We start from the raw sequence: 9,508 nt of genomic DNA on the forward strand, positions 1-9,508 counted from the left end.
GTTTCATCTTGAGCTACATTCATATGTAATTTATGCAGTCTCAAGAAAGAAACCTATTTTAGTTTTTTCTATTCTTTAAACAATAAATCTATTATCTTTAGAAATATGTTCTAAAGCAAATATGTTCTTTTATATTGTTCCAGTAAACATGATTTATTTCTAGTACTTTTACTGAAATAAATATAAATATGGAACATGGAGACAACCACCCTTATCACTTTAAAGTATATCCTTGGGGACTATTTTATATATAAAAATATAAAAGTGCAATACACATGTTTATACATGAATCATCTAATGTTTAAGTCAATTAGACACAAGAACTATCATACCACATCAAGTCTCAATTTACTTAAAGGCACCAACATATTAGTGTTCATGAATATCACTCATCTTTAGAAAATGACTAGTCACAACAAAGTTTATATTTCAAATTTAAAAAATAAAAATTACACCCAGATTTGATGTGAATATCCTGTTTGCAGGAAAATACGTTTATTCAGCCAACAGGGAAACAAAAAATAAGGGTTTATCATATAGAAAGAAAGATGTAAAAGCATACTGTCTTTCCTTAAGCTGATACATACATGCAAATCGTGTCATTTATTCAAAGATATTATAAAAATTCATGAGTGGATTTGTGAACAGAAGTGATACTTAAGCAAAGTAACTGGAAAACTGTATTTGTAAGTAGTGCTTTCAATATATGATGACCTTTTCAATAAATAAGCCTATAGATGATGATTTTGTATCTGTAACACACATCCATTATTCTACATTTTAGACACACTCCCATTCTCTTACCTTAGTTCTTGATCAATATTCTTCTACTTTCATGATGTCAATTGCTACTAAAGAAACAAGATGGGTGTTCTCTTGGTTTCTACACCCAATAAATTTTAGTATTTTGCAACGGTGTATAAACTCATGGAGTTTTTACTTGTATGTGAAGTTTGAGGATACTCTATTCAGGGTATTAATTGGTCTGAAGCAGCCAGGAACCTGTTGTGAATACTCAGACACAGGGTATATAAAGAATTAGGGAGTTCATCACGGGGAAAGATAAAGGACAAGGCAAGATCTTGAAGCTGAGATAAAGCAATGCAGCAAACATCAATCAACTATCATTACAAGGGAATGGAACTTATCTCTGATGTGTCTGGGTGGCAGCTGTCTGTGTGTGTGCGTGTTTGTGAGTGTGTGTTTGTGTGTGTGTTTGTGTGTGTGTTTGTGTGTGTGTGTGTGTAGAGAATTTTAGTGTGGCTTTTATAATTACAGTCCATAGAGCATTACTTGTTAAGGAGAAGGTGCCATTACCAGAGCTCTGATACCACTGTCATCACTTTTTACTGCAAAAAAACACTTGCTTAATCTCTAATTAAAAAAGGAAAAATAAACTAACATCTTACATGATTGTTTTGAAAATTAATTGGCAAATTGAAGGCCAAAGGGAGAAATTGGAGATTAATATAATCCTTTTCCTCTCTTCTGATTATTAAACTGCAAAAGCTGTGATTTTCAGAAATCTCCTGTAATGTACTTACTGCTGAATTACTAATATGTTTAATAATATGAAACATATGATAGAGAAATAGATCAGCCAGCAAGCACAACGAACTAGTGATAAGATCGAGCTTTTGAGCAGGGTTGCAACATCTTTTAGCAATGCAATTCCTTCATATTAATTTCAAATTTTATGGCTTTCTCTGTGTGATTAAAAGGTAAGAAAGTACTGTAGAAACAAAAATTCCTGTTCAGCCAAGTAGAAAGTGCTCATATTCCCATACTCATGTTGCAAATTTCCATTCCATAAAGACTCTTTGTTAGAGTGCTTTCATTTAATATACTTTAGCACATCATCTTTCCCTGTTGGAGACACGAAAAAAAGATAATTTTGTTTGAATATTATGTTACGTAAGTTAGTGTGTACCGGCATGATTTGTATAATTACAGACGTTTGTAACAAACATAAGTAGGGACATGTCACAACTATAAAATACAATTAAAATCACATAACGAGACTAGAAGTCACAGCATTTTGTGCATGAAAATCTACATTAGATTAGTTGCAGAATTTCTATTTTGAGACAGACTTTATATTAAAGTACAAAACACTTTACTAAGGGTTGAAACATTTTATTGAAAAAAATATATTTCTTAGAGGTATTTTTGCTTCATATTTTAAGAAGAAAAATTATCCCAAAGTAATTATTTTTTAAAAATTATTTTCCTGTTTCCATGTGATTAACCTCAAAATTAGAAATCCAGCTATTTAATTTAATTTAAATTAACCAAAAATATTTATTGATTATAAGAACCTTCTGCTCTCTACATTCTTCACACTAACTTTACCAAATATGATTAGTCTGAAATAATCAGTCTCTTTGTGACCTGTGTTGATATTATTTACAATGTGAGCAAAATGTTTAAAAACTAGTATTTAGTTTAGCTTAATTGCTCTGAAGAGGCAATAAATGATATAATCAAAGGCTAAAAATGATTAGATTTAAAATTTAGAATTCAGGAAATTTTTTTGACCACACTGGTTACTGGAGCCGTTGCAACAATCTCATGAGATAATTTATATTGATGAAGCAAAAATCCCAGAGGTTAGACATTTATGAACACAAAAATCGTGTTATTCTGAATATATAGAGCTACGTATCAAACATAGAAATTTTAGCTTTTAAATACCTGAATATACTAATACATTCAATTGCAGGGTAAGTACTTGTTCTGAAAGGAGATAAAATTGTATTTATTTTGAAAAGTAAACTTAAGTATTCATTTGAATGAAAGACTATGTTTAAACATCACTCATTCAAGAAACAAGATGTACAGTTAGTTGTTTTTCATGCCAATTATGATTTCTAAAGTAACTAGATTAGTAAACCTAAATCATTGCTTCATACGGAAATAGAAATTTAGTTTCCTAAAATTCATGACTATAACTTTTTTCTCAAACAAGTACTAAAAAACTGTTTTATGTTTTTTTCATGAAACCTTATTTGATATATTTTTATTCATTAAGTTAAATAATTGACCAACAACAATGTAAAATATGCATGAACAAAGTATATCTAACACAAGTATTTTATTCACAAGACATATCATTGCTCTCTTAAAAAATACTAGACGGCAGTGTGTTATTTATTAATTTTTAGTTATTTTGTTAATGGTTATTAATTGTCGGAAGTGGCAATTCCATAATATGTTTAAAGCATTTGATTATACTCCCTCCCTCTATTTTCTTTTCATTACTTCTTCTTCCAAAGATCTTCTGTATTTCATATAAAGTTACATCTTTATATATGCACATATAATCTAATTTGGGAAAAAATTAAGCTAAACTGCAATTTAATTCAAGTTTTATAGTGGATTAACAGGATGAATAAATACTTGAATATTTTTGTTAACTTCTGAATTGAGCTATCATTATTATTATGGTTAGGTTTAGGATCCCAGATAGAATTAGATTTAGGATTAGTGAAATAGGTTCAATGCAGGATGACCCATTGCAACAATGATACTCAGAAGACCCTATGTTGAAAATGAACTTTACACCATGGGGAAGGAGGAGTAAGGGAAGTGGGGTAGTAGGAGAACAACAAAGAAGTGTGTAACAATGATCAACAAAAATATACCCATTACCTTACTCATGTAACTAATCTGTCTCTAAAACATCTTTACAAGAAAATAAAATTTAGAAAATAATGAAGATGGGCGTCAGTGGCTCACGATTGTAATCCTTGCTACTCAGGAGGCTGATATCTGAGGATCGGAGTTCAAAGCAGCCCAGGCAGGAAAGTCTGTGAGGCTCATATCTCCAATAAACCACCAGAAAACCACAAGTGTCGCTGTGGCTCAAGTGCTAGAGTGCTTGCCTTGATCTGAAGAGTGGAGGGACAGTGCGCAATGCCAGAATTTAGGCCCCATGACTGACCAAAAAATAAATAAATAAAAGAAAAAGAAAACCTGACAGGAAATAGAAAAACACTTAAAAAATGTAGGCTCAAAATGCAAGTAAAATTTAGACCTACACGCTGAGCAAGAGAATAAAAGTGCAATAGAGGCTTGCTATTAACATTATGATTCTGTTATATGTAGGTTTAGGATTAGGCAAGGTGTTCCAGTTAGAGTTGGGGTTAGCATGAGAAAAAGATGTAAGATATAAAAAGGTGTAAAACTGCAACATATTTTAAGAAGAATGAATGACATCAAGGTTAGAATGCATGAAAACCAGTGTCTGTATTACTTTAAACATTCAGACATAATTTGGCTTAAAGGGGGAATTACATTTTGTTCTCGTTAGGTTTACGGAAGGATAAGCTTTAGTGTAAAATTTAGTATTTCAATAAGAAGTAGGAGCAAAAAAAATGTGTGATTGAATAGAATCTAGACAATTTTCCTTACAGTAACTATTTGGTGTTAAATCAGATTGTGATTAGAATTAGGTTTCTGGTTAAAGGGGGTTGAGAATAGGATAAAGAAATTGGTTAAACTAGTTTCTCATGCCTTTTATCCTAGCTAGTCAGGAAGCTGATTTCTGAGGATCGCAGTTCAAAGCCTGCCATGGCAGAAAGTCCATGAGACTTTTATCTCCAATTAACCACCAGAAAACTCAAAAATGGTGCTGTGGCTCAAGTGGTAAAATGCACACCTAGAGCTAACGAACTCAGGGATCATGACCTTGAGCTAATGGATCATGTCCAGGCCCAGAGTTCAAGCCCCATGTTCGACAAAAGAATAAGAAAAGAAATGTGTTAAATGTTAAGTAAATCTGAACTTATTTTAGGTTCTAGGAATTCAGGAAAAGCTTGGATAGTGGAAGTAGAATGTATTCCATAATATCAGGATTTGAGATCAATGGATATAATGATTCTTGTTAAGGAAAAAGATAGATTCCGATTTAAGAGTGAGAAAATCTATAGGGTTTAGGAAAACCTGCAATTTATTTCAAGAATTACAGATGGAATTTCAGTAAGGATAACCCAAAACAAGCATTTTTCATAAATTTTAGAAGTGAGATACCATTAGTGTCAAGGATATGGTTAGGATTCTAGCCATGATTGGATTTAGAGTGAAGAAGAAAAAAATGAGTGTCAAATTGAAGGTAAATTTTAGAATAAGCCTGGCAGGAATTAGAATGAATGTGAACTAGAATATTGCTATTAATATTAGAATCTACTTGCAATTAGGGCTATGGTTATTCTCAATGTTCCAGTTAAGATTAAGTTAAGGGTTAGAAACTGACTAAGATGTTGGAAAAAATTGAAACCTATTTTTGGAAGGCTTATTTGAATCAAGTTAGGATGAGTGAAAACTAGTGTACTTGTGTTAGTGTTAGTATTGACATATAATTTGGATTAACATTAGGGTCAGTATTTTGTTCTGATTATGAATAGTGTTATGAATAGGAAAGTTTTTAGTATAATATTCACTAACAAGTGGAAGCAAAAATATGAGATTGAACAGTAACTAGAGCATTGTCATTATATTTATTTCTCAGTGATCATTCTCGTAATGATTAACGAGTGTTTTCCAGCCAGGTTTAGGTTGAGAGTTAGAGTTAATTAATAGACTAGATGGTAAGTAAATCTGAAATTGTTTTAGGGCACAGGGCTTCAGGAAAAGGTAGGATCATTGGAAACTACAGTATTTTCCCTGGTAAGAGAATGTGAGGACAAATAATATAATGTTTCATGTTAGGGAACAAGATAACTTCAGAGGAAGAGTCAGAAAATTTGTGGGAATTAGGGCAAACTAAAACTCATTTCAAGAGTGCAAACTGGAGTATTCATTAGAATGAATAAAAACTAGAGTCTTTTTCTTAAACATTAGAATTGGACTATCATTAGGGTGAAAGTTAGGTTTCCGTTCCAGCTGGAGTTAGTGTTAGCATTAGGGAAATGGAAAGTTTAGGGTCAAACTGAAAGTAAATCTTCGAATAACAAGTCTAATTAGAATTCAGATGAATGTGAAATAAGAAATTGCTAATAATATTAAGATTAGGGTATGGTTAGTGTAAGGGTTAACCTCAATATTCCAATTAGGGTTAGGGTTACAAAAATGGCAAGATGATGATTAAAACTACAAACTATTTTTAGAAAGATGAGATGAATCAAAGTTAGGATGAATAAAAACTAATGTATTTGTATGGCTTTTAGGATCCAAAGGCTATTAGATCTAGGGCTAGGATTGCTTCTCTAGTTCAGGTTGGACTTAGGCTTAGGGAAGGGTAAGCTTTAAGGTAAAACAGTTTTCTGCTAACACTTTCAAGTAAAATAAGTGTGAAATTTAACAAAAACTCCAGAGTTTTCCTAAGTTTCCTATTCAGGGTTCAATAGGGTTAAATTTAGAGTTAGGTTTCTAGTAAGGTTTAGATATATAGTTAGGGATAAAACTGGAGTAGGTTTTAAGTAAACCTGCAACTACTTCTTTTTGGAGATAGAGGAGTTCAGTAAAAGTTAAGATCAGTGGAAACTACGATAGTTTTCATGATATGAAGACTCGAGGTTAATGATTCATAATAGGAAATGATTTCATGGTCCAAGTAAGGGAATCTGTATGATTTGTAGCAAAGTGCAAATAAAACATTTCAAAAACAATGAGTATCTTTTAGGATATATTTTCCATTAATTATAGGATTGGGTTACTATTATCGTCAAGATTGGTTACTCTTAGGGTTCTGTCTAAGATTTGAGTTAGGATTACGGAAATGGAAGATTGAGAACTTGAGTGACTTACTTCCTTTGTGTATGTATATGCACTATTCTAAGGATTGAACTCAAGGATTGGGTTCTGCCCCTGAACTTTTGGCTGTAGACTAGCATTTTACCATTTGAGCCATGAGTCCACTTCCAGCTTTCTTTGGCAGTGAATTGGAGATGAGAGTCTCACAGATGTTCCTATCTAAGCTGACATTGAACTGAGATCCCCAGATCTCTGCCTTCTGATTAAAGGTAGGATTAAAGGCATGAGCTACCAGTGCCCAGGAAAGTGCCTGAATTTTACTGATTGTTTGTACTTTTGTTCGAGATTGAGACTTGAATTCAATATCTGACAGCTTTGCTCACTAAGTAGCACTCTGCCACTTGAGCCATATCTCCAAAAAATGATTATTTTGAATAGCTGAAAATATTAAATTTTCTTCAGGTAATATGTATCATTAGAGTTGTTCTAAAACTTATCCTAACAAAAAAGACTTATAGACCCTGGAGTTGATCTGAACAAATTCTCATTCTTGGCTTCTAATTGCATAACAGTTTAGGGACATGATTTTTTAATTATTATTTTAAGTAGCATAGGAATTATCATTAAACAAAACATTTTATGTGTACAATATACCTTGATCAATGCCAACCCTTTCAATATTCTTATCCATCTCTCCTCTATGCACTTCTTCCTTCACTCTTCTTAATATTGTAGCATATTTATTGGATTCCTCTCTGCATTTTACCCTTTTTCTCCTGTTCATTCTTCTACCTTTTAACCCTTCACCCCTCTTTTGACTACCACTTCCATATGATCCAGCAACTCTACTCCTGGGCATTTACCCGAAAGATTACAAAACAGGATACAGTAAAGGTTTCAGCCCAACTATTCTCATTGAATCTGCTCAGATAACCTTCAAGAGAAAAATTAATCAAGAAAATGTAATAAACACACACACACACAGAGGAAATTCTACCTAACCATCAGAAAGAATATTGTACAATTTGTATCTCATTTCTCATTTCTTCTGCCTGGTATCCCATTGTCGTTGTACTATCCCTGTATTGCAGTAACTGACACATGCAAACTGATGTAAAAGATTTTCAGGGGTATTGGCTAGCCATAGATTCCTGAATATGAGTTTTTTGCTCATTCTCTTTGTCGATTCATCCCTTTGAGTAGTGATTGTACAGATTCATTTGTACCATTGGCTACACAGAAAAAGAGATGAAATATTTTTATGTATGTATATATATACATACATGGATATACATACTTACATGGACATTTGCACACCTATGGATATATATTAAATACTTGAGTACATTTAATGTTTTCAAGAATTATAGAACTAACAAAAATCACATGCATTTTCCTTTTAAAGTTTTTCAAAACCTAAATAACTTTGTCTCTTTTGAATAGCTAATTTTAAAGAGAATGTCACCATCTCGGATCTGTCAGTCGCCTTGAAATTAGATGTTCAAATAGGATAAAGTTATTTAGGCTTTTTGGTGGAAGGGTTCTATTCAGGGTCTCTCTGCATATTAGACAGGACTCTGGTTGTATAGTATCAAGAAGCTCAACTACTTTTACCATACTTCTAGTCCATTTAATTACTTGAGGTCTTGAACTTTTTGCCCGGGTCTGATGTTAGATTGACTGAGAGTTGCTACCTATGCCTCCCACATAATTAGCTAGGGTTACAGATGTGAACCACTATGGAAAGCTCATTTGTTGAGATGGCTGTCTTGGCAATTTTTTCTCTGGCCTGGCCTCAGACCATGATCCTTGTCATCTCTGCTTCCCAATCAGCTAAAATTACACATGTGGGCTACTATACTTGGTGTACATGGCACCTTCTGTTTTATAAAAGAGGTTTTTGCTGTAAAAATATGGTATAGAGGTGTTATAGTTACATGAGCAAGGTAATGAGTACATTTTCTATCAAGCATTGTTACCTCCTCCTTTGTTTTTCCCCTACCCTTTCTTCCTTCCCACCTGCACAACTACACTCCCCCTCTCCTCCCTTCCCTGCTTCCCCTCCATATTGTAAATTTCCTTTTTCAACATAGTGTCTTGTGCATCTCATTATTACAACGGGTCAGCCTGCCCTGTTTAAGCATTGTGTTTTTTTCCCTTTCCCTCCCCAAGCTAGAGAAGGGTGTACAAAACATGCAGGGCACTGAAATTAAATAAAGTGAAAACAGGGGTTATACCATGGGAGAGGAACATAAAAAGAAAAAAAAATGGTAGGTTATAAACCCTGTCGTGGGGTTCATTTCGCTTAACATCATCTTATCTGGACGTATGTACATATTTTTTGATCTATTATGCTTGTCCGAGACATATAATAGCTATTGCAAATAAGGGAAACCATAGGACCTATGTTTCTTTGAGTTTGGCTTACTTCACTTGATATAATTTTTTCCAAGACTCCACTTAGAGCTCCCCTATGATCCAGCAATCCCATTTTTGGCATTTGCCCAAATGTTCACAAACAAGACCTTATTAAGCTACCAGCGTAACTATGTTTATTGCAGCATTATTTACCATAGCTAAGATATGGAACCAACCCAGATGCCCCTCAGTAGATGAATGGATCAAGAAAATGTGATACACACACACACATACATACACACACACACACACACACACACACACACACACACACACACACACACACACACGATGGAATTCTATGCTTCCATCAGAGATAATGACATTGCCCCATTTGCTAAGAAATGGAAAGATGCATAAACAATTTTATTAAATGAAATAAGCGATGCTCAAATAA

Source organism: Dipodomys spectabilis, unplaced genomic scaffold, assembly GCF_019054845.1.
Source record: "Dipodomys spectabilis isolate Male_0828 unplaced genomic scaffold, ASM1905484v1 ptg000350l, whole genome shotgun sequence".
Classification (NCBI taxonomy): Eukaryota; Metazoa; Chordata; class Mammalia; order Rodentia; family Heteromyidae; genus Dipodomys; species Dipodomys spectabilis.